Source organism: Pseudochaenichthys georgianus, chromosome 23 (assembly GCF_902827115.2).
Source record: "Pseudochaenichthys georgianus chromosome 23, fPseGeo1.2, whole genome shotgun sequence".
Taxonomy (NCBI): domain Eukaryota; kingdom Metazoa; phylum Chordata; class Actinopteri; order Perciformes; family Channichthyidae; genus Pseudochaenichthys; species Pseudochaenichthys georgianus.
Genome location: NC_047525.1, coordinates 11,708,326 through 11,735,872, shown reverse-complemented (window position 1 = coordinate 11,735,872; position 27,547 = coordinate 11,708,326). Strand labels below are relative to the sequence as shown.

Below are 27,547 nucleotides of genomic sequence, written 5' to 3'. Positions count from 1 at the left end.
ATCTAGGTTATTGGTCGCTCTCTCCCTCCTTCTTGCTTTAACACCATCTATTTCCTCATCTTCTTCTCTGGCATAAGGCTCTTAGTGTTTCCTAGATGTCATGTTTATAAATTGCTTTCATGTTCCCAAACATAGCTTCATTTTCTCTATGGAAACACGACAATTTTCCTAAATCAATCAATCAATCAATGTTTATTTATATAGCCCAATATCACAAATGTTACATTTGTCTCAGTGGTCTTCACAGTGTGTACAGAATATCAGTATGACAATACGACACCCTCTGTCCGTAGACCCTCACATCGTACAAGGAAAAACTTCCGAAGAAAACCCAGTTTAAAGGGAAAAATGGGCGAAACCTCAGGGAGAGCAACAGAGGAGGGATCCCTCTCCCAGGACGGACAGACGTGCAATAGATGCCGTGTGTAAATTGAAAAAATAATACATAAATAAAACACTCTGACCTTGATCTTACTGGCTACATACACATTCAATGAACCATTTCCATGCAACCAACCAACCACCTCCGCCCCTTCCCCCATCACCAATTCCTGCCTTCACACCGCAGTCATTTTCCGGAGCCATTTCAGGGGATAATAGCACTCACAAATCATCCATTGGGCAATGAAGCCCATGAAATTGATGTGCCTTCATTTCAAAACAAAAGAGGTGCCTTATGAGGAGCCTCATGATGTCATAACTTTAGCAGCTGACAGGCCATGCAGGTGTTTTTTGGACCCAGGATTGGCACCGGGCCAATGAAATCCAGGTAGGCACAACATAATCGTTCGACGTATCGAGGAACATAGCAAGATGGTGGTGTAAGCAGCCAGCAGACATGCTCCATCACTTTCTCCATGCTGAGCAACTGACAGCATTTACTGGGAAAACCAGGTCTCCTTATCTCACCGTTGAGTTGAGTAATGCTTCTCTCTCTATCTGAGGCGATCTCTCTGGAATTTCCATTATAGCAAAAAGGTCCAACGAATTTAAAAAAAGCAACGATCTAGCTTTTATAACTCTTACTATCCAACACAAAAGAGTCTGAAGTTGCTTGGGATCCATCGGAGAGATTGGATAATAAATAATTGATGTGGTGAAGAGAAACAAGGCTATACATCGTTGGTGTTTTTTTAAGTTGGAAATGAGTGGGCTTGGCATCCTGATTTTAACATATTTATTACATTAAAAGAATGAACTATAATTAACATTGGGTTTCACCATTATCCATCAGCAACATTGCCTCTTTTAATTAAGCCCTTGTTGACATTTTTCATAGACGGTGCATGGGTTAAGCATAACCTCCTGTGTGAAAAGCCACTCACATGCTAAAAAGAATTATGGATGACTGAGTAGCATGGCTTGATTGGAAATTGATTGACTTGGCTGCGCTACACCTGGTCTCATGACATTCCACATCTCTCATGCATAGGGAGCGATGCATTTTTCAACAGGCGGCTGCATGACGTTAGAACCTTTCCATACTGGTGTCTCTCTGTGGAGAAGGTTGTGCGGCTGAAACCGTGTTGCTTCACCAGATCCATGCCATCACTTCAAAGAGGCGGGGGGGGGGGGGGGTGATCTTTGCATGACGGATGCAGCTTTCCTAGGAAACAGATACCTCATATCTACGTTTCATGTGCCATTGCATCTGCCCTGCAACTGCTACAAACAAAAAACCACACCAGTGTCGTCAAAATCATGTCCACTTGTCATCCAAGATGGATGCCCGTCATTTTGTGAAGCCACTGATTGTGTCTGCTGAATGTAGAACTGTGCAAGATAGATGATTTTCAAAATGTCACTTTAAATTGGTAAGAATTGGCTACTGTAATAAGTCTTTCAAATGTATTCCTCTCAATGGGACCAATCTGGTTAAATAAAGGTTTGAAATGAAATGAAATTCCAATGAAAGTATGAACCCACTTATCATCGGAGCCTGCATGTTCTAAACTGGGGGGGGCGCTCCATCAAACGTGCAATAGGCAAGCTGCAATAGTTTTCAACAAAACAAACACACTTGTCACACTTGCATGGGCGTGGAAGAAATCTGTAGGAATTACAAATTGATCTGCAAAGTGTGAGGTGCAATCATTTCTTAAAAGGGATGTCGCTACCAATTTCAATCTGTATATTAGCAGTGCTCGCAAATTGGTTTTATAAAACAAGCCCCAGATGTTGAATCCAATTTTACCAGCTGTTATGTATGTCAAGTCGCCAAATCAGAGAATAACATTCCTACAATTAACTTTGATTCAGCGATAATCGCATAAAGCAGTAGAAGCATATTTTAAAGGCTCTTGTTATTTGGCAAAAATAGTTAAACTTCATAACCCAAAACAAAAAAAGAAATAACCAGAAATCAAACTGCACAGCATGCTGATTTATCGACTTTAGAAAATACCAAAGGTTTGAAAGAGGAGATGCTTCAAGCTTTAGCAGAATTAAGAAGATGAAGTTCTTTGAAATGGCTGCCGGTGCTGTCAACTAAGCTGCACATTTTTTCATTTTTCCTTCCAAAGACAACAAACAACATATTATCTTCTAATGCAGAGGTTCCCAAACCCCGGACATTTATTAAATCTAAGGCCAGAAGAAAGCATTGAAAATCAGCCCAACAACAAAAAAACTGAATAATTCTGTAAAAGCATAAACAAAAGAGTGTCCAAACCCACATCTGGGCCTACATATATTTGAATTAACCATGGATCTAGGCAGAGCATCTGTTTTTGTTTTTACATAATGGTGAAGCATTACATTAGTGTACAGGAGAAATGTTTCAGACCTAATATAGTGTTCCATAAATGCATTACACACCCAGCTAGGGGAGCATGAGTGGGTTTAGCAGACAGATACCATCTTTGTGATGGTGGGAAGACATGCATGACTGCTATACAGACTCCAGACGGACTGACACTGACAGGAGGAACATGGGGACGGCCCAAAGAGGAAACTCCTCACGACTGCCTATGTACGTCAGCGGGGTCACCGGCACAGCAAGCCTCTGATGTAAATTAATCTAAACACAACGGCAGACAGACAGACGCACACACCTCTCCATGAGCCGAGCACATCTCCGGCTGACGGATTGGACCGAGGAGGTTAAGGCAAGTCAGAGTGGTGGAGCAGGGGAAGGCAGACAGCTTGTCAATGCCGTTGACAACCAGATGGATGAACCAATCCCATTGGGAGATACAGTTCTACTTTCCTGTTCATTAACACACACACATGCACTTGGACATGCCCCAAAATGCCTATAGGCTACTGCTGAGTTATTTACTACGAGCACATTGTCAACAGCTCATTTGAACATTCCCTGATGAGTACATTTGAATTTCTATTCCCTCATATATGCATTCTGTCTGCATACCTCTCAGTCAAAGCCATTGGGTTCGGTTTGCTAATGCTGGAACATTTATTTGCCACTGCTGTATGTCTTGGAGTAAATATCTGATCCCAGAGTCAACATTAACATGGTTTTTCTAGGGCTGCAGCTTCATTATTGAGCTTCGGCAGAGTGAACCACCCCATTACTGCTCTGGAGAGATAGACAGGAAGAGAGTGAGGCTGAAGCGAGGAAAGGAGATGGAAAGATGAGTGAGGATGCAGGATAAGCGGAATGATAAAGCTGGGAGAGGGAATGAGGGAGTGTGAATGAAGGATGCTAGCACGGGGACGGAAGGAGAAAAAAAGTGACCAAATAAATCACTAGCCAACAGATAATTGGACGAGCTGCACTCAAGGGACGGTAGCAACGCCATGAAAAGTGACACTGTGATTTGCAATTAACTCCAAGAGGAGAAATGGGGATTCAGTTCCCTTTGGATTAATTCCAGGAATGTTATACCTGACAAGATGGTGGCTTTAATGAATCTGTAAGGCCGGAGGAATCGTTATCATCATGTAACTTTTATGATGGAGCCATCTAGGCATAGGTGGATTTTGCGGGGGGCAGGGGGGGCATTGCCCCCCCTAGTGGCTGAAATATGTTACAGCATTACTACTTCTAAAACTGTTCCATTACAAATATTTCATATATAAATATTTTAATAGATGTAATATAATGATTGTTCAATACAAATCTGAATAATATCATATTATTTTGTTTGAAATAATTTCATTTTTGAGCAGTCACATGTTGTGACGTGTGTGTGTGTGACGTGTGAGGTTAAGGACACAAGTTCCCTCGCTTTTTTTACATACAAGTGATTCAGCTATTGTATTACAATAAGATATGCGGCGATTTTTAAAACGTCCAATTTCTGGGACGTTTAAGGCGTCTACTTCTGCACTAAGTAGGACACTGGTTAATAATATTGTAGCATGTTTAAGTAACCAAGGGATATAGTAGTTATCGAATAAGTATAAGATGTGCACAGTTATGATTATGAGGTTTTACAGATGTAATGCACTGTTGTTGGGGGGAGAGACCGCCCCTTCCATATGAGTGTGTGTGTACGGCGGGCATGAGGCGTGCATGAAGCGTGCATGACAAGACGAGTTGTGTTCGTATGTGGGAAAGTCATACTCAGTGCGGTGAATGCTGGTTTGATTGCTACTGTATCCGTAGCATCCCACGCAATAGTTGGGACTACTGACGTCAGTAAAAAAGTTTGCCCCCCCAAGTGCAAATGTCAAACTCCGCCTATGCATCTAGGGAGCAAACCTAGATGCAGGAAACATTCTGGATGTAGACCTGGAGAACTAATGACCCCGAGCAATTAACTAGTACAGCCATGACGGGGCTGAACGCAGAGTGTAATGGCGCATTTCCACTGCAGGCCTCGCTCGGTTTGGTTAGGCCTTATTAGGCCCGGCTCACTTTAATGCTGCGCTTCCATTACAGTTTAGGAACTGGGGTAGTTACTATAGTAACGCAGTGTAGGCGGAGCCGTGACGTCATCTTCAATGAGAGCCCCAGAAAAACAACACAGCCGTTAGCTCTTAGCACTCAGAGCTCACAGCTCTTCATATCTGTTCAGAAACTAGACAAAAGTTAAACAAGTACAAACCACAGACTGTCTGTGTCATGGCGAATACAGTCGCTGGTTTATTTATGTCTGTATAGGCCGTTGTTGTGAGTGTGGACAGTCGGAGCATATATAACGTTAGCTTAGCCAAGCTACATTTAGAAAACACGCATTTTAAAAGGGTTTTTCGCCTGCCGTCTGTCTGCAGACTTGTCAAAGCATTAATTCATGGTGTTTACTAACCGGTATCAGTATGTTGTTACTTCGGGATCATTTTTAAACGTGTATTACAATTAAATCAGTCAATAATTGCCAGCGATTCTCTCTCTAGTTTAGCATACTCAGCAAAGTGACCTCAAGGACGAGATGATTCAGTCTCTGAACAAAAGTCGTTCGACAAGGCCGTAATTACAAGGAAGACACAATCACACTCTCACAGTGGTGTAATTTAAAGATAGGATCGCACCGTTACAAGGTTTGTGTCTGTTATCTACAAAAATAAATGTATTTCCTAAAAAGGACGTTTTGTGTAAAGGCATAACACTTTCTTGTTTCGCTTAATTAAGATACAAATACATGGGATGTATTTTTGTTCCAGTGTAAGCCTTTTTTTGGCAAAAGCAGACAATGGGTTACCACAGGAAATATGGAGGGGGGGACAAAAAGGGAATTACATGTTTTTGTTGTGTTTAACCCCCCTGTTGTGTTTGTTTCCCCCCCTTACTTTGGTGTTCGCGGTTTCAAACTGTAAATATTGTATCCGACTACTGGTATACATGAACAACTGCAGTAAATATGCAAAGAGTAGACACTGAACATGTATTGCGTGAGCCAGGTGTGATCCATGTGTGATCCATGTGGGGGGGATGGGCACATAAGAGCGGGACATTTATCAAATTAGCCGCGTTCACACTGCGGTACTTTTCCCACAAAGGTTCATGCGAACTTAGTTCATGATCGCGTTCACACCAAAAAGAGCCGGTACTAAAAGTAGTTCATGCGAACCTTTTTACCCCCTCGAAAGTCCCTGCTAGAGAGCAGGGACTTTCGAGCGGCTCTTTTTTGAGAAAAGAGCTATATTCCTGATTGGCTGGGTGAATTGCAAACCACGCCCCGTAAAACTCCCAAAAAGTTTTGTGAAGCCGCCATTTTATTATCCTCGCATTAGCATTATTAGCATTAGCATTAGCCCAGCGCAGAAACGCAGAGAGACTAACTTATGGCAACACAAAATAAAACATGGGAGCGGTGGAGATGAGGAGGTGTCGGCGTTCTGGCGATTTACTCGGAAGAAGCTGCTGGAACTCCCAGCAGCTTCTTCTGAAGCCAGTCCCCAACTCCGGGGACTTCCGGCCGGGGACTTTGGGCGGCAGTATACGCCGTGAAGTAGTTTGCGGCCTGCCAGTAAACCCAAAGCAGAAGAAGAAGAAGTGACGTCAGCGGCTTCATTTGCCTAATCCACCCCCAGGGACTTTTTCTGGTGTGAACGCGATCTGTACTTAGTTCATGCGAACTAAAGAGTTCTCATGAACTAAGTTCGCATGAACCTTTGTGGGAAAAGTACCGCAGTGTGAACGCGGCTATTGTTCTGTGTGTGTTTGTGTGTGCCAGGTGTGATTCACATGGGGGGGATGGCTGGGTGTGTATGTGTGTGTGTATGTATATGTGTGTGTGTGTGTGTGTGCGTGTGCGTGCATGTTTTATCTGATCCGTATGGTTATAATTCCTTTTCTTTATGACGGTCATTCTTTATGACCGGGAACACCATGGGGTGTTACAAAGTTGACTAAATTATCCAAAATTCAATGAAAGTGGTGGTCACCAATTGTATATGTTCAAATGTCGACTGTGAAGGATATCATAATAAAGCCTTAATGCAATCGTATGTAAAATAAAAAAGTTGATTGATGAAAGTAGTACATCGGTCAGATTTGACCCGAACACAACAGGAGGGTTAAACCTAGCATGTCATGGTCATGTTGTATTTTTGATTATATATAACAATGCCAGCCACATTTTGTGTTGGCACTTCTAAAACTCTATTTGGAAATTACCTGGATCTAATTGAAAACAGACTAAACCTTAATGACTTTGATTATGAAGCTTGAAAACATCACCTCACAATGGAGGCTGTCCTCGTCTGTTTGCAGTTAACTGGTTGACCTTTTCAGCAACACCTGCCTCTCATAAAGCACTAATTAGGATCTGGGAGAAAATAAGATGCTGAGGACTGATCACTGAAGATTGTGTAGGCTCACGAAATAAACAAAGTTCAATGCGTTTGAGGAGTCATCTAGCAATGGAAAATGTCAGTTTGAAATAATTCTGTTGATGAAAGATCAAAGAAAGGACAAGCAATGCATGAAGGCTAACATGATACAAGCCATTTCAATACGCTTTACTTTTAAAGTTTAGAGTTAACATCATGATTTTAAAAATAGATTCAGTCTAAGCCCTGACCAATTCTAAATGCTATGATATATGCTCAACATTGTATTCCGTGGTTTATTTGGTATAACTTTCCCATTCCACAGTTTTTTCAATAATGCATTTATTCAGTTTGGTAACTCACAATACTGCTTTAAGGCTTACGTCTCAGTGATTTCTCTACTAAAGCTTCAAGGATTTAAATTATTCTCGACTATCCAAAGTGGAGAATAAGGAAGTGCCTTTTTAACTAGAGAGATCCAACACTTGAGCTTTAGCTTTTAGCACAAAGCTAATCAGCCTCAGAGTCATTCTACCAAAAGCCGAGCCAATTGTTACTCATGTCCTGTCCTCCATGCTAACAGCTTCCAATTAACAGGCAACTGGGGAATGAGACCTCCCTGATTCAGCCATGTTGGGCAGTATCGATTGGACTGGAAAACTGTGTAAAATCGGAGCAGAGCAGGATAACCTTGTCTCTTGTACTCCTAGTGAATGACAAACAAAGGGTAGACAGCTGTGGAGATGTTCCTGCATAACAATGCTCAGATCCTCCATACTATTTTGAGACAATGAAATGGTTAGAACATTGTTACCTTTTGAAAAGTGACTGAATATCAATGAGTATAAGGGTGGGCAATACTCCAAAGGGAATGCAATGCAATCGTTCAGATGTTATTTTTCACTCATCTGTTGAGATACATCCCAACTCTCATTTGATTTGAAAAATGTCTGTATCTGCCTCTTTGTGGTTCTCCTGATGCACTGGATGTTTTTTTACACAGAATCCTCAAAGAAAATGAAGATTGGAAACTGTTCGGAAAATGGCCGGCACATACTTGGAAGATGATTGGATGAACCATCTGTCTATCATCATCAATCATGGGCTACCTTCAATAATTCAGATCAACGAACCATAGGACTAGGAGACATTGATGGAGAAGGCCACTCTGGGTGTGTTAGTACACCATGACATCACTGTGATATAAATAATGCTATTTGGTCAAAGATAAAACAGATTTGAGATTTGCATCCAAAAAGGGCAGAAAGACAATGGGATTATGTCTGGTTTATAGTAATAGCATGCCTGATTGGATGCATCTGTTAACATACCCAGCCAAGCTTGTAGGACGTGCATCAAAGTGAACATTTAAACCACTGGAGGTTAGAATAAACTAAATCTTCAATGCGTGCTAAGCTATTCTTTAACATCTTACAGTTAGAGAAAACCTCACAAAGACCGTATGTATATACTAAAAATGCTATTTGACATATTCTGAAGGATAGAATAACAACTAAAGTAAAGGCATTTCTTATTTCACTGTGCCTTTAAGTTTTTTTTCATGTGATCACACATATATTTTCTCTGCTCTAAGTGCCCTAAGAGAGGGCTGTCAGAAAGGGCCATCAGAGAGTGCGCCTCACACAGTATATCTATCCCACAGTCTGTTTGTGTTCCACTGACACAGCCTTAGTCTCTGGACTCTGTTGGCAGTCTTGTTCCTGTCAAGTCAAATAACAGTATTTCAAAGGTGCTTCACGCTCTGACACAGTGAGCCGGCTCATCGGGAGGCCAGAGAAGTTTGAAAAACCGATTGGGCAATGTACAGAAATCCACCGTGTGTAAACTGCAGAATGCAAAGCAGAAGCCCTACATGATCCAGGACACACACCCACACACACACCCACACCCACACACACACACACACACACACACACACACACACACACACACACACACACACACACACACACACACACACACACACACACACACACACACACACACACACACACACACTTGGACAACCTGAAAAGTGCCCAATTTCCTTCTTTCTGACATTTCCTTCAAATGTCAAATCATTCACCTGGAACGTGTTACACAGACCTTCAGGGATCTCCTTTGAGAATGTCAAGCCAAACTATGAATCTGTACAAAGCTGTGGATGGAGTACAATGTCCACTGGTTTCTTATAGTGAAGCTTGAGAGAAGGAAGTGAGACATGAGTCTCAGACGCCTAATGTAATATATATATATATATATCTATATATATATAGATATATATATATAAAATCTCTGGCTATGTTTTCTCTCTTCAAGTAACCCGGTCATGTTTATGCTTTGAAGATATCTCATGACCTTCCTGTGCAACTTGGAATAATATTATACGTCCGTAATTTCCTCTTTGGGCCCCCAAGCCCCAAGGCACCGCACAAACGGGACATTTGTTTTCCGAATGAAAAAAAGGGACATTCACCAAATGCCATCAAACTAGACAGTGGTATTTACTACCATTAACTGGGTTTTGTCTCTTTGTCACTTTGAAATAGACAGTGTAGACAGAGCCTATAAATTGAACCGGCTGACCACATAAAATGAAACTACAGTTTACAATGCCTCGGGGCATTAAAGAAACACAGGATGAACCCAGTTATACCTGAGGCAATAAACAGGTCTTCACTTGCAAAAGCGCAGGAATAAAGTGAGAGCTGACACCGAATCCAATAACTATAACAGACAATAATGTTCACTGGAATTCAAAGCCTGCACCACCTTTCCATCACATTGCTGGCTCAGTGAGTGCTATAGTGTCTGTTTACCATTTGATTTGATCCTGTTGAGTGTGTACGCAGTATTGAACTTTGTGTCAAGCTGTCTGTCTTAGAGGCAGCTCGCTTTGAATTCATGCTTGTCCTTTATCTAGCTTTGAATGTGAAAAATATAATTTTTCAGTAAAGTGTTGGAATCATTTTTAGACTAACTGCCCAAATGTGATTGTTATTGTCTCCTGTACATATACAGTAAGACTTTTTTTAACCTTAAAAACAACCCCTCAAGCTATTTCAGCAAATGTTTTTGTTTAAATGAGTGATTATAATAACTGTGGCAGAGGAGACAGTCGGAGCTCTTGTGGTTGTAATAGCCTTCCTTTTATTAAAGTGGAAAGGAATTGAATGTCCTGCCAATGCCCCCATGGAGAGATATCTTTCATCGTGAGATACATTGAGAGGGAATGTGGTGTTCCATTTTCACTGGCAGCGTCTGGTTAATGGATATGTGTTGGTCACAGGGGAGCACATTTCTTAGGAAAGCCCAGGGACACATTTTGCAAACAGAGAAAGATAAAGATTGTAATTACCGAACGTAATAAAGCACAGATTTATCTTTTTAACAAGGGTCTGTTATCAGATTGATGAAGGTGGATCTTTCATCATTTGATATTTTTCAAGGTGTGAGTCGATGAAAATCATGCACAGTCATTCCAGCCAAATCCGAACCTGAGAAAATGGGATATTACACAGCATATTTATGTAGCAACAACTTTATCTTCAGGGTTTTAGTAATGTAAAGCAGACAGTAATTCTGAAAAATTGAAGTCCAAATAAGATTACGCACATTTTCTCAAAAATGCATTAAAGTACATTTAAGGAAGTAGCTGTTTATGGTGGCTATAACTGAATAAAAAAGACTAACAGTGCCAACATAGTCTGCAGTCATGTTAGTTCTGTGAGGCTGTAATTAGACATTAGCACGGTAAAGGCTCACTATTTCATAGCCTACTGCTGGAAAGTAGATACATGTACTGTATGTTTACCATGTTTAATCAAATAAACTAGACTTTAGGGTTATGTGTAGTCATACAGACCCTGTTGTGCAAGCCTCCTTAGTCACGATCCAACCATTTGACCAGATGATAGAGCTTGATTAAATGGTAACAGACAACTTAAATCATTCAAATTCATCCTGAAGATGACATGAATGTCTGTACAAAATGTTGTGGTAATTTGTGTCATGGCAGGACATGTCATAAAAAACAACCTTATGGTGGCGCTCAATGAAAAACCCAGTAATCAATCCATTTAAGCAATTTAGGATCTAGCAAACTAGCCTGTATTGTTTTACTTATTAACATGGTGGACTGACCAACAGACCATCAGACTGTATCCTGACTGAGCAGCCGAATAACTATTATAAGAGGGCAGTGATTCATTATTGACGTCAATTACATTGTGCCTCCATTTGGCAATAATTCCTGTTTATCAGCTGCAGGCAGGCCTGTAATTAGGACAGCAATACCTTCAGGGGTACAGTTTGACTTGTATTGCCTTTTCAAAAAGAAGGCAGGTGCCAGCAGCTCATTGATTTGCAATTAAAAGTAGATGGATTAACACTTTGCTACTTCTTATGCATCCCACATACAGCAGTGTAATCTGTATGAAATCGACACAACTCTTAATGCAATGTTGTAGGTCATATATGTGCGTCCTAGTCTAGTGTTTGGGCATAGTCTGCTTTATTTTCCAATGATCTCTTGGTATGTCCGAATTATTATGAGCTACTTTTGTATCTGTATCAGTGGCTTTTGCTTCCCAGAACAAGCAACCTCCTGTCAAATACAGAAAAGAGCAGTTTTAGAATCTGTAAGCTATGGATTTCGTCCCCCGAAATACCAACCGCCCTTCCTGTGGGCTAATTGCTTGTTAGTGCTTCTGGCCCACGAGTAGAAAAAGTCACATCGGGCTACTTCAAAAAAACACCCACACAAGGAGCATCCACAGCAGCACAGCGAGATATTAGGGCACCCTGTCATGTTGGCACCGTTTACAAGAACCTATGTCACCAGCCTGAGCATTTCCCCTGTTCCTAAAGTTGCAGCACAAACATTAAGAACATAATTTCCATATCTAGTTGTTTCCTTTTTACCTACCGAACTCGAAATGTTAATCTCGCTTTGTTTAGACCCCAACTGTGTGTGAATGCATACTCTATAGGTCAGGTGGGAAGCGCTAATCTACCTTTTTTATTATTGTTTTATAATCTCTCATCATGGAGGAATTAGGCCCTGCAGGCAATTACAATAACCCCTCCAGAGCAGACGAGCACACTGCATGTTTTATGGAGCCAATGATGAAGGCAGAGCCAGAGCTTAAAGTCGCCGGCATGAGCTCCTACTGAGGTTTAAAGTAATTAAGAGCATGAAATGGCCGCCTGTCATTGTTGCTGGATGAGCGGCTGAGCTGAGGAACACCGGAGTCTTTTGGAAGCAGAGAACATTCAAAGGGATCTCTTGAGAGTTCGAAGGTCGTACTACACCTGCTCCTGCTGCTGCTGTGTGGAGTTCATAATGACTGAAATGTATTATTCTATTAAGCTGGCATGCAATGGTGACAGAAAATGAATATATCTAGCATTGTCACTTACCAAGGAAAATGTACAGCCAGTTTGATTTAAAAAAAAAAAAAAGTTTCTTCAACAGTGACAGGGAAAAGATGGCATTTCCACAGTGTATTGAAAGCGGGGGTTAGCTGTTTCTCTTCAATATGAGCAATTGTTAATTTTTCTTTTTCTGATTGGAATTCAGCATCACCACGGTGACCTGTTTCTGTGCGAGAGCACAGTTGGAGGAGACCAAAAACAGAGCTTAAGGGAATATTGGTTTTAGCCATTTGGCCATTAACAATGTAAAGAAATACTAATGCTCCAAATCTACTGAATGTGTACAGTAAGTAAGCGATTGTTTGTTTATAAGTTTACTATATCCACAACTTGTTTCCATTGCCTCCAAGTGGCCACAAAATGTGTCAGTGCATCAATGCAACTTTGAAATAACTATGAGATGTGAACTATAACCGACTATATGATCACATAGGTACTACGACCTTAAAGAAAAGGAATATTGCTCTTCTTACACTGCACTTGTTTCTATGTTATCCCCAGGCTGCACACATTACAGCAGTGTTAAGCTATGATTTACTCTCAAACACTAGTGAAACACATCACTTTCATGACTGCAACGTGTCATTTTACGTGCGGTTTAAGTGCCACTGAATCCATTTCTTTGTCGATGAAATATGCTGACACGATGCTGTATGTAGTGATGAGTCTATTGATTCCAAGTCTTTTGTTACAAATGCAATTACAATGGTTTGTTTCGTCTAACTATTTCGGTCTGCTAGATAATGACCTTAAGGAGGAACCTCCCTCCTCCCATCTTTTCCAATCAATGGCACTTTGTGCAGTGGTTTAGCGGCACTTCATATTGTAAAGCTCTGCAATCACTCAGCATCTGATAAGAAGCCCAGCTAAAGGCTACACTAGCCATTTGTCCAATGTGGGAACATCATATGGAAATCTGATGATGAAACCATATATAGATAAATCAACCTGTTAGTCTTTCCCCTGGCACAACCTTAACCACCCATACGTACACACACTTGTAAACTGCATGGTCACTGTGATGTAACACCCCTTCACAAAATATTTTATCCTCTCTTCCACAAAATGTCCACATATTAGCAGAGCCAATCTTCTCTTTCTGCTCACCCAGCCGATGCTGCGCGGACTGCCCGGCCCATCCACACAGTGCAAAAATAACCTTTTTAATTGCGCAAAAATTAAAAAAAACAAGGGTGTAATGATAAAAAAAGAAAGCGATTAGCGCAGGAGCTCAGTGCAAATAGATGAGCCTACTGCGGTTGAAAGCGTGATAATTAGACATTCCTTTCTGTGTGTGCCAGCTACACAGATGCACTAATGTGCACTGTGCAGCCGCTCTACAACCAAGAAGCTTAGGTCCATGGAATGAGTTTACAAAAGCAACGTTGCCTCAAACACGTTTTCCACCGCTGCCAAAACCACAGATTTAGGAATATGTGTGCATTCATGCTACAGTAGGAGCGTTGGCATGAGCCTCCTCCTTCAATCTCTCCTCCACTCTCCGTCCTCCATGTGAGTGTGGCCAAGAAAGAGTCATACATTTTGTTTTGTGTGTGTGTGTGGATACACATTTAGCAATCAAATATTTCAATATGAAAGAAATCAGCAATGAATTCACTCAATACCTGTCAATGTCCTGTTTTCACCACAGGGGACGATAAGCTTCCCTTTTTAACACAGCTGCAAAAATCTGTTGTTGGTGCCTCAAACATTGACATTCGATGACATTTGAATGTACATCTGTCATTTGACACTTATCTGCATTAACCAACATGCCAATAAGCAATTTTCCTGCAGAATCGCTGTCTAAGCACCATACACAACATTTGCTACCACAGAGAAGCACCTAGTAGAAATGATACACAGTCCATAATATCTCCATCACTAATGGAATATCAATAGAGTTAAGGGAGGGTCTTCGGAAAAAGAAAAAAACCAGGCTGGCCTCGATAAACATCAGTTGGCCAGCAGCAATTGAAAACCCATCAAATAACTGTCACAGTGCATCCAACACTCATACATCAACATCAGGATATCAAAGAGGATGATAAGGAAAAGGGAGAGAAACTTCTGCAAACTTGCAAAGAGATGGCAGCACAGATTGGTATGCAGCCTTATTCTAAGGCTTAATATTTATTTTTTACGGACGTATAAGGTTGTTAACGTGCGCCAAAGTCTGAAGATAACTTGAAGGAAACAAAGGCTGAGGACAAATACAATAATTCAGAGAAATTGATTTGAGAGTTCAGAAAAAAACAATGTTTACAACATAAACAAAGGGCTTATTTACTGGTTGTATGATAATTACATTTTCTCATTTGACAATATGACTATAATGTGAATTCATGACAAATTAGCATTTAGAGTTTTTTTTTTTATTAAATAAATGATTATTCCCTGCTCCTGTTTTCTTTAAAAAACACAATAAGCAAACATCTTTATCTACAAACAAACAAATGGGTCTTATGTGAAGCCTTTGCTTGAAGAAGTGTAGCAGATGGCAGTCATGATCAAGTATCCAGCTAAAAAAATCTGAAGGAGCACCAAATTATGTTTGTTTCTTAAGCACTGCATCTGTGATCAGTTTGATTTACCTTGTGATCCCAAAGTTGGATCAGGATTTTTGCAAGGGGGATACACATTATTCTGCACACAAAGAATCGACCCTTAAGTATTCACTTGTTCCCCTGAAGTGCTGATGGAAACTTTTGAATGGATTCCAGACAGAAGCAAAATGTAAATCGTCTTTTTTGTTGGCAAGACACCGAATCCGGTTCCTAATAGGAGATGTGCATAAATGTGCAAGAACAAAACCAGCATCGACCTACACGCGAAAATAAGGCGACATTAGTCCTTTTTGTTTCCCTGTCATCTCTTCAAACAAAACCAATTATAGCGAGCTACTTAATCAAGGCCACGCCGCATAAATCATTCACACACGCTTCACAATAAAATGATAAAAGTATATGAAATCCCTGCACAGTTTGGTGCTATGTGTGAACTGTAACAGCAGAATTTTAATTTGGGATCCTGCTGTAAATATCAATAAGCCATGACAAAATAGTACATATTAAATACAAATCAGAAAAAGAGAGAACAAAAAGTCCTTAAATGTATGAAACAAGGTGGCTCATACTGTAAACTTTAAGCATACTTTCTCAATGCAAATGGAGAAATAATTAATAAATAATCAGATTTTCTCTTTAAGGTAACAAGTCAGATTACTTTAAATGTTTAGTTTTACCAGCTGTTCTTACCCAACTCTCCCTCTTAAATGTCAGATTGAAGTAAAATGTTCCAAAACCTACCTCTATCCATCACAAGTAACCCTCCTCCATCGAGTTATCCAGCCAATTGATAGGGAAAGAAGACATATGCCCCCCTTTTCATTCACAAGGACGCAACCATTTTCTGTAATTGTCAGCCTGATTCCTCAAAACAACAAGATATGCAGCTGTAGAAATTGTGGCGAATTACGGAAAGCAGTTTGATAAATCCCAGCTTTACCTCTGTGAAGATCGAGTCCTCCAATAGATTTGTGCACAACAAGATCAAAGCATGATAGAGGAGAGTCACTCTGCGCGTAAAACATCTCCACGGTAAACCCACAGTCACACAATCCGACTGCAGTCTCTGGTCTGTTCCGATGCGCTTTTACGCAATAAGGCGCGTCGGAACGCGAAATCACCTCTCATTCTATAGGTTTCTAAGATCAAAATGCATGCACAGCAGTTGAACTGATGTCTTTGTTGACTTAAAAACACAGCAATCATGTGGCAGCTTAAAAACATGGATTTTTTATTTGTCCGTTTGCTGTGGAGATCAAACGCGTTGAAACCAAGAATGATTGATTGGATTAAGGAGACAAGATGATTCTGCTCCTGGGAAAATACATATTTACACATATCTACATCTATGCTGTATTTTAATGATAAGACATCAGGGTTTTTTCTTTTTTAGCACAGATTTATCATCAAAAGAATGTCGGAGAAAGCTCTATTTTGTGAATGGAACGAGATTAGCTTTTATCCAAGGTGCGTTAAATTACCATGACACCATAGATTACTGTTAAATGGGTGTTTCTTAGTTTACAAATATAAACAAAGTATTCAATTCTTAAAGAAAAACAGTTGGAAATATGGTTAACATGGTGATACAACGCGCAATCGCCTGTTAGTACAGGGGGGTTGGATGTAATTGATTAGAAAAAAACTAATGATGGCATTAAACGATACTACAGCATGGTTTAATATGGAGACTATTTCTCTCCTCTCTCCGTCCAAAATGCGCATATGCCACAGGCAGCTGTGGATCCAGCGTAAAACAGCTCGTTTTCCTTGCACTCACCATGCAAATCTTCCACAGATATACATATTGTCAGGCATGTTTTGTACGCGATATTTCAGCCGATTACATGACATCGACTTTTACCTATATATCTTCCTGTAAATAAAGTTACAGAGTTGGCTGAAAGAAGCAACTTTGAAATCGTAACGAAAAGAGAGTTTTCATTCAAATCGCCTTTTTACGCGCTGGAGGATCACAGGTGTCTACAATGCTGATCCTGTATTTGAGAAGTCTCAGGTTCTATACATGGTAACAACTAGTAGTCCCTTCTATCTGAGTGTCCTTGGGCAAGACAACTAAATGAAACCTGTTCTCTGCTCACTCACGCACTTTATCTACTGCTCTGAAAGAGTCAAATAAACTATCGATTCATTTTGGTTCTATCTGAGAAAACAAGCTCCAGTTCATAAGGGGACATATTATTCAGGTATCAGCTTACCTGCTTTCATGCTGTCAAGCTGGTGGCGTCTTTTGGTTCGCTTCATCGCACCGAGGCTGCATGTGTGAGGACATGCTTCTGGAGACAGGCTTTGGAGACGAAAAGCGCCTCGGCTGCAAGGGAGAAAGTGGGAAGGTGGGGGAGAAGTGTGCGCGCCTGTGTGTACATGTGTGTGTGTGTGTGTGTGTGTGTGTGTGTGTGTGTGTGTGTGTGTGTGTGTGTGTGTGTGTGTGTGTGCGCGCGCGCGTGCGTGCGTGCGTGTGCGTGTTAGAACAGAGATAAGGAGAGAGAGAGAGAGAGAGAGAGAGAGAGAGAGAGAGAGAGAGAGAGAGAGCTATAAGAAGTGGGCTGGTATTTCTTTGCCGATAATGACAGTCGTTATTTGCATTTTAAATTCCAGGAAACGGGCTGAGCGTGTCCAGCAACACGTGATATTAAACAGAAAATCGCCCAAAGCCTTAAATTGCATTATTCACCAATATACCAATTAGACCTCATGCCGGAAGGATCAGACATACAGTATGCTACCAATTTTCAAGGGAATCATCTCATTTAGCCTAGGACTAGGTTCAGGGCACTGACATGTTTTGCATATGTATGTAAAGGCTAATTAACTGTGATGTGATTAGTATCAATTTATTTGGATGAAGAAAATGAAAAACAATGCAGATTAGACGCAGCTTTACGCAAACTTTTTTTTACTTTCAGCACCGAGGAGAGCGGACATTTGGAGAGAATGTTGAAAAACGTGCACACTTACTGTATACGTTTTAATTCTGAAAGACTGAATACATCGGGTACTTTGAGAGGACACTAGTCTCTGTAACACCCTTTTGGTATCCATGCAACTACACCAAACGTACTGTATGTCTTTAAAGGTCTTGTAAAACCAATTTCCACTGTGTTGGAGACCAATCTGTTCCTGAATATCTTAAAGCAAGCTAAAATAAATGACTACAAAGTTACACTTGATTATATACATTACCTGACACTTATTTCAAATGGAAACAATCTAATATAGACAAAAGAAGAGTTTATATTTGTGTTTATCTTAGTCCCCAAAGGGAGCCTGTTGCTCATCTGAACACATGGCCAACAAGTCCTGCTCTTCGTCACATTGTTTACAACATGAACCAGGAGCTGCTGTCTCTCCTCTCTCTGCAAACAGCTGCTAAAGCCCAATGACTCGTTTTATCATAACGGACTGGCACTTATTGAGGATTTACCCGCTTAACACTGTTTGAAAAGGAGGATTCCTGCCTGATTTATTACAACATTGCATTTGAGAATAGGGCACCTGGTATTAAAGGCTTAGTGTGATTTGACATTATTTAGTATTTACTTTTGAAACCTGCTTTAGAGCCAAAATTGTTGGGGAAAATAAACAGAGGATGGGAATGTTTTACTGACATCTACTGGGGAGAAGAAAATCACAAAAAGCTCTTTAATAGGTGTATAAGTGTGTGTGTGTCCAGCAAAAAAGCCTCTTTTGCCTCTCTTTTCTCCTCAAACTCACAATTCTATCATTCAAGATGTTTCCCATCACTATTAAAAGCCCTATGTGTTTTCAAATAGGGTGGAAAAAACAAGCCATTAGGCAGTTTGAATCTTGCCATCCTGAACCGTCGCTGTCAATTAAAAGTGTCGGTGCTTTGGGAAAAAAATACATCCTGTACTTGAATTATTTAACAATGTAACTCTTGTAGGAACTGAGAAGTATAAACGAGTGCGCTGAGGTTGCATTGAAAGTAAGAATGTACTTAAGAACAAAAATAAGATGCAGATGCACTCTTATCTTATCTTTCTTACAGTGCAGACGCTGTTCTGCTTGCTCTTGCCTCTGCTTACTTTTTATGCTGATTTTCCTATTCTTATTCTCTGAAAACTTTGAGCAGCGGCTCCTGGACATTAACTTATCACTGGGACAGTTCATCTTCGTAAATAGACGGAGGATTTCAGCCATATTTAAACATGTTTACGACGACCTCAGTCTTACAGTAGCGTGGCCTAGCAACAGCTAAAGCCTGGTAGGCTACATGCCTCCGTTCTCTACAGATGACTTCCACAAACTTCTACAGAAGATGGCTGTATTGGAAATGAAAATGCAATGGTTGGAAGTTAACGTGGAAGTGAATGGACTATGTCGTGGGAATGACACCACTTTACCAGTGTTGCAAAATAATGAAAAAGGGTATTCTAACTCACAGCTAGTTAGCAGCTACAAGGATTCCAAGGAACAGGAGGGCTGTGTACCGGGTAATAAATCTACAAGTGGTAGTCCTCCCTGGAACTCTCTGGATGCAAAGCCTAAGAGTAAATCATTTCCATGGGATTTGGGAGGACGGATGACAGGCAGAGCCCAGTGCTCAGAAATCTGTGATGCGACCGGCTGGCCTGCATTCTTATCACCCAGGAAGAGCGCCTCTTCAACCCTTGTTCCTACTAGGAAACAGTCGTGGACAGCTGCTAAAGGGAGAACTACAAACAATCCTCCTAAACCACCAAGTGTGCCAATCCAGAACAGATACGCTCCGCTGACCAAGAGCCGGAGATCTCTTTCTGATGACCTGGATAACCCGTCCTCTTCACATAGCAGGGTAAGGACCAATAGCTACTCCAAAAGTAAAAGGCTAGAGGGAAAGCTAACGACTGGGCCTGAAACTCTGATTGTGGGTGACTCTGCTGTAAGAGATGTAAAAGGTCTGTGTAATAAGAACAATACCAAAGTACTCTGTTTTCCCAAGGATGTGGTCTCTGACTTGGCTGAGAAGATCCTGCATGTTGGGGCTGAACATCCGACTGTGAAGAATGTGGTACTACACATTGGAACAAATGATGTTGTGAAACAACAGTCAGAAGTGCTGAAAGAAGACTTTAAATGTTTGTTGGAAACTGTCAGTTCTCTAAATGCAGATGTGTTCATCAGTGGCCCTCTAGTCAGAAGAGGAGTGGAGAGATTGAGCAGATTGTTTGCACTGAACACCTGGCTTTCAACTGTCTGTACTGACCATTCTGTTCATTTTATTGACCATTTTAACTTTTTCTGGGACCGCAGACATCTTTTCAAGGCAAATGGAGTTTGCCTGAACAAGTCAGGAGTGAAATTGTTTATCTCTAACATATTCAACTGCCTGCGTCATCAATCTGTTCCCTCTGCCAAGGACACGCGGCAAGAGGAATCAAAACAGGAGATAGACACAACACATTGCTCAGAAAACCCTGAAGAATTATCACTGCACCCGCCTGAGGAATGTTCTGATTATGGGAGAAATATGAGAAACATGGAGGAGTCTCCACCGCCCGTCACCCCCCCCCCCCCTGTCAACGCCTTTGAGGATACTCCGTTCACCCTTTCACCCTCGCCCACCATCCTGGCGATCGTTGAACACATGAAGGAGATACAGAGGGTTGGCACCGATTCCTTCCTGGAGTTCAAAGACCAAACTAAGACGATACACAGGGCTGGCAGCATGTCCTTTACCCCCGCTCCTCAACGACGCCCACCGAAATCACCGTGGAGACGCGCACCATCTCCTCCGTCTTCATCACCGCGCCTACGTCAACCACCTCCCCACCCTGGCAGCATGTCCTCTACCCCCGCACCATCTCCCCCGTCTCCATCACCGTGCCTACGTCAACCACCTCCCCTCCCTTCAAGAAAGCATCTGCAGTCTCCGTATCCTGATAAGGATGTGTGTGTACAAAACACAACAAACTCTCACTGATATGTGTGGGGTCCAGGCTCAAGGGCGTATGGCACTCTCAACTCTTTCCAGGACATGTCGGGGCCCTGCCTGCCAGTAGCTTTGCCGATATCTGTGTTGATAGGTAATAGATTAAGAGCGGTGAATCATCTTAGAAACAGGAAGCGCCCAAATGTTTGTGTGAGTTTATCTAATTTAGCAGTGATTCCATGTCAGCCACAGCTTGTTACAAAAAACATGACTGATAGTGTGTTTAACAAACTTAAACTAGCTTTATTAAATGTCAGGTCTTTGGCAGGAAAAACATTTGTAATCAATGATTTTATCACTGAGCACAATCTCGATTTTATGTTTTTAACAGAAACTTGGATTGAACAAAATAACTGTGCAGCTGTTCTTATTGAATCAACCCCTCCCAACTTTAGTTTTATGAGTCAGGAAAGAATGCATAAGAAAGGGGGTGGAGTTGCTATTCTGTTCAATGATTCCCTTCAATGCAGGAAGACATCGTATGGAAACTTTGATTCTTTTGAATATGTGGCCCTTCAGCTGAAATGCTCCTCTCGAGCTCTGTTCCTAAATATCTATAGACCACCCAAATACTGTGCAAGCTTTTTTGATGACTTTACTGAACTGCTGTCTATAGTGTGTATTGACTTTGACCGTCTAGTCATTGTTGGTGATTTTAACATCCATGTTGACAACCCCCAGGACAGAGGGGCTAAAAAACTGTTTTGTGTTCTTGATAGCTATGGACTGACTCAGCATGTGACGGAGCCCACGCACAATAAGGGACACACTCTGGACTTAATTATCTCAAAGGTTCTGAATATCTCTAAGGTTGTGGTGACTGATGTTGCACTGTCTGACCATTCCTGTGTTTTCTTTGAGAGCTCTATTTCTGTTCACACAAATGTACAAAAAGAGGTAACCACAAAGTGATATTTAACTAAAAATACTAGGGAAATGTTTACTCAGAATTTGTCTACCACACTTTCCCCTGCTAACACCTCAGTAAATGTGCTAGTAGATCATTTTAATTCAAAAATTAAAAATGTTATAGATGCCATTGCTCCAATTAAGGTAAAGGAAGTGACTGGGAAGAAAATATCTCCATGGAGAAAGGCCATGACCATGAAAACAGAAAAAAGAGAATGTCGAAAAGCTGAACGCAGGTGGCGAAAAACAAATCTCCAGGTTCACTTTGACATTTATAAAGAGAGACTTGGCCTTTATAATTTGGAATTGAAAAACGCACGACAATCGTTCTTCTCTGACATCATTACCAAAAACAAAAACAACGCACGTGCCTTGTTTGCTACCGTCGACAAACTAACTAACCCCCCAGTGTCAGTAGCCTCTGAATTTCTATCCACCAGTTCTATTTCACTGACAAAATTCAGAAAATCAGACAAGCAGTCAGTGCCTCTGCATCAGGAACAGCAAATGTGTTGTCTGTGTCCACTTAACATCAATTCAGACATCATGACACAATTCCATCAGATTAATGATAAAAACCTAGAGGACATTATACAACTTCTAATATCCTCCTCCTGCTGCCTTGATATTATTCCAACAGGATTTTTCAAAGATGTTTTACCTTGCATGGCCTCAGAACTACTTCATATAGTAAACAAATCTCTTCACTCAGGTATTTTTCCACAGGCCCTGAAAACTGCAGTCATTAAACCGCTCTTAAAAAAGAATAATCTAGATGCTTCAGTAATGAACAATTACAGGCCCATATCAAACCTCCCATTTCTAGGTAAAATCATTGAAAAAGTTGTTTTTCAACAGTTGAGTAATTTCTTGTATTTAAATAACTGTTTCGATGTGTTCCAGTCAGGCTTTTGTCCAAACCACAGCACTGAGACTGCTCTTGTAAAGGTCTTTAATGACATTCACTTAAACACAGACAGTGGCAGAACTTCAGTGTTAGTATTATTAGATCTCAGTGCTGCGTTTGACACTGTTGACCACAGCATATTACTAGACCGACTGGAAAACTGGGTGGGACTTTCGGAAACAGTTTTAAATTGGTTTGAATCCTACTTAAAGGACAGAAACAACTTTGTTTCTATAGGTAAATACACATCTGAGTTGACAAATATGATATGTGGGGTTCCTCAAGGCTCCATCTTGGGGCCTCTTCTCTTTAACATCTACATGCTACCACTGGCTCAGATAATTAAGAACAACAAAAAGTTACCATAGCTATGCAAATGACACACACATTTACGTAACAATTTCACCAGGAGACTATGCTCCAATTCAAACACTGAGTAAGTGCATTGAACAAATAAATGACTGGATGTGTCAGAACTTTCTCCAATTAAACAAAGATAAAACTGAGGTAATGGTTTTTGGAGCCAAGTCAGAACGTATAAAAGTTAGCGCTGAGCTTCAGTGTGCAATGTTCAAAACAACAGATAAAGCCAGAAATCTAGGTGTAGTCATGGACTCTGACCTGAGTTTCAACAGTCACATTAAAACAGTTACTAAATCAGCCTACTATCACCTAAAGAATATATCTAGGATTAAAAGACTAATGTCACAGCAGGATTTGGAAAAACGTGTCCATGCCTTTATCTTCAGTAGACTCGACTACTGCAATGGTGTCTTCACAGGTCTCACTAAAAAATCTATTAGAAAGCTGCAGCTGATTCAGAACGCCGCTGCTCGAGTCCTCACTGACACTAAGAAAGTGGATCACATAACTCCTGTTCTGAAGTCTTTACACTGGCTTCCTGTGTGTCAAAGAATAGATTTCAAAATATTGCTGCTGGTTTATAAAGCACTGAATGGTTTAGGCCCAAAATACATTACTGACCTCCTGCTAAATTATGAACCATCCAGATCTCTCAGGTCTTCAGGGACTGGCCAGCTTTCTGTCCCCAGAGTCAGAACTAAACATGGTAAAGCAGCGTTCAGTTATTATGCTCCAAATATCTGGAACAAACTCCCAGAAACCTGCAGGTCCGCTGCAACTCTTACTACTTTTAAATCCAGGCTGAAGACTTTTCTTTTTGTCGCTGCTTTTAATTGAACTATTCATATCTTAAACTGCACTGTAACTTTTATCCATGTAGTTTTCCTTTTAATGTTTATTTTATTAGCTTTTCTTTTTTAATGCTTAATGTCTTTCATTTTTTATAAAGCACTTTGAATTGCCTTGTGTTGAAAAGTGCTATATAAATAAACGTGCCTTGCCTTGCCTTGCCTTGCCTTGCAGAAAAAATGGCGGCTCTCGTTGTGACAGATGTCAGACACAATTTTACATATTTTAAGTTTGAGGGAATGTATGAAACCTGTTAAGCCCTGAGCCTGTTGTTCAGGTCTCAGGCTCGAAAATGACATTCTCAGAACAAATGACCATATCTTCCCTTCTAAAAGGGTTAAATTAATAATATTTTTTCTCAAAGTAATGATAAACCTGTGAGCTGGATGTAGAAAAGTCAGAATCAATATAGATGTTTTTTATTTTAAAGAAAATTGAACATGGTAAAAAACTGTAAATTATAGTGTCCGTCCAAAAAATATGTTACTTATAGTGAAAACGCGTTACTGTAACAACGTTATTTTTGGCAGTAACTAGTACTCTAACGCATTACTTTTTAAATTCAGTAACTCAGTTACCGTTACTACATGGTGCGTTACTCCGTTACTGCGTTAGTTTCTCACTATTTCACTTTTGTCGAGCACAAAGAAAAGAACGTTTTAGTTAAATGTAAGTTGTGTCCTGGCGGGTCAAAGAGCCTATCTACTGCCCAAACCAGTCATTAAAATCTCTTAAAACATCTGCAAAAACAACATGCTGGGACGAAGCTAGTAGCTAAGACCACAGAGACTCAGCCGACGCCACTCCACCTCCACCTGCACCTAAGCAACAGCGGCTGGATTTTAACCAAGGGACTGCTAGCCAGGGAAAAGTCGATAAAGCCATTGCACGGTATGTTGTAGAACACATGCAGGCTATTGCTACAGTGGAGTCACCCGCTTGCAGGGAGCTAGTTAGCATGATAGCATGTCCGGGTGGCACACGGCATATGGGACGGAAAACTTTTTCCAACTACCTGGAGAAAGAATATACAAAAATGTAAAGCCAGCTAATATCGATGCTATCCAGATTGCATGTCAAGTTGATCAACAGATTATATTATTCTCCAATGCAATAACAGTACTGAAATGAAGGCTATAAGGGCATTAATATAATGGGAGCCCTTTTTTTAAGTAACTAAAACGTTACTTTTCACAGTAACGCATTACTTTTTGGTGTAAGTAATCAGTAAAGTAACTGAGTTACTTTTGAAATGAAGTAACTAGTAATGGTAACTACAGATGTAGCGCTTCGTTTCAGACGCCTACCCGTGCGGGTCCGTGATCGGCACAGGGTGGGCCCCTGCTGAAAAGGAAAACCCCCCGCAGGACTGGAAACGCCCCCTTGATAAATACATTTAATTATAATGAAACCAGCTGCAATGGATCATGGATCCACCAGGGGGAGCCGTGAAAAGCTGCCACACTGGAACTCATGTGAAATAAACAGCTGATCTACAGGTATCTGATATAGCGGATATTTGTTAAGATCCATATGTCACGGATAGGATCATATTCTATGCTAAATAAGAGACATGTAATCATTTACTAAACATCACCATGTTTTTATTTAACAAAATAATGTTTAATTCACGTTGGCCTAAGTACAACACCATCGCTATGTTTTTAGATCAGGAAATGCATCCAGACTCAAACAAACGATTTTCAATCATCATCCTCACAATCATTTAATGTAGGCCTTCTATCATATGTTCGCGAGTTGAAATGAATGCACTAAATTTAATCCACGTGAGTTTACAACAACAAAAATAATCGCTTTGTTTTTATATCACATCCGACCGGAGGAAAATGCAGCGGCTCTCACTACCGATCATCCTAATCCCACGGGCAAACAATAATATGTACAGTGTTAATAGTTTACTGTATTATTAGTGTCTAATATTACTGGGGATTTCGGAATGGTAGGCCTACTGGATTTTGATGTATTGTATCGGCTTCATATCGCAATATAATCCCGAAGTCTGAAATGCAAAAATGTCCCACATTCCCACATTCACCCTACATTTAATCATTCAAACAAAATCATATTTCGTTTCTTTTTAACAAAATAAATGTTGTTTAATCCACATAATTTACTGTGTTAATAGTGTACTGTAGTATTGTGCACATTACTTTTCGCTGCTTGTTGCACCAGGTTAGAAGCTAAACTGCATTTCGTTGTCTCAGTAGGCCTACCTGCAATATGTGCAATAACAATAAAGTTCAATCTAATCTTGAGCAGGAACAAATATATGTATACTTAGTACATATCTGACATAAACGATTAAACACATTTGTGCATTCTTTAAACCGAGTCAAGCCGAGTCCGGAGGCGGCGGCACATTAAAGTGTGCACCTGATTGTTTAACTTGAAGGTGCCTGATGACATTTAATCATTCAAACAAAATCATATTTCGTTTATTTTTAACGAAATAAATGTGGTTTAATCCGCATAATTTAGGCCTACTGTGTTGATTGTTTACTGTAGTATTGTTTAACTTGAAGGTGCCTGATGCAGAGTCCAGCATGGGTCTGATTTTCAAGACCCGCTCCCGCCCCGCGACGTGCAATACCGAACCCGCCCCGCTACCCGCACATATTGCCAATTAGTTCCGCGATCCGACCCGTCGGCACAAGATCCGCAACCCGACCCGAACCCACATAGCCTAGCCTATATATGAGTAGTGAAAACGTGCAATTATTAACACATGCAGTTGCATATTTGTCTCAAAAAGCATGGGATGTGGGTTATTTTCTCCATCTAGGATGAAACCAAAAGCCTCCCAAACATTGGATTTCGCTCTTGAGGAAGTGTTATTGAAAATGCTGTATTCTCCACTTTCACCTCAGCCATTTCGAATGTGGCGCGCACAGCAGCAGATTGATGCGCTGCAGAGGTTATGATTATGCACAGTCCCGCGGGGGAGAAGTCTGAGGATTTAAACATTAAACTAAATTATTATTATTTTAATATATTTATTATGCAATACCCGCGACCCGACCCGCATCATCTTTGTTTTACCCAGACCCGAACCCGGGAAAGCGAAAAAATACCACCCGCGAATCACCTTTTATGCGGGTCACCCGATGCAGGACTCTGGCCTGATGTGAACATTTCCAGAAGAACTCTAGCTTGAATGGCCTTTGTATGTATACAGTAGGCCTACAGTATAGCCCAACCATGTACATCTTCCTTTTTTCCCGTCCAAAGTTTGAATTGGATAAAGGTAATGGTTATCGATGGTGCTTTTATAGCCTATTGTATAATAACTGTGTGATTTATATTGCTTTTCAAATGCATATGGCCACCCATTTACACGGCTCTTCCCGTCAAGAATATGAATAG

At 40.8% G+C, this 27,547-nt stretch overlaps 1 protein-coding gene across 1 annotated transcript in view; it reads right to left on the bottom strand.

The window, feature by feature from the left end:
* Positions 1 to 17,617, bottom strand: part of LOC117468321 (muscarinic acetylcholine receptor M2-like) — an 81,016-nt gene extending 63,399 nt beyond the window's left edge. The window contains exon 1 of the mRNA XM_034112381.2: positions 17,402 to 17,617. The gene's annotated coding sequence lies outside the window, so the exon portion shown is untranslated. The remainder of the gene's footprint in view (positions 1 to 17,401) is intronic.
* Positions 17,618 to 27,547: the final 9,930 nt, after the last annotated feature.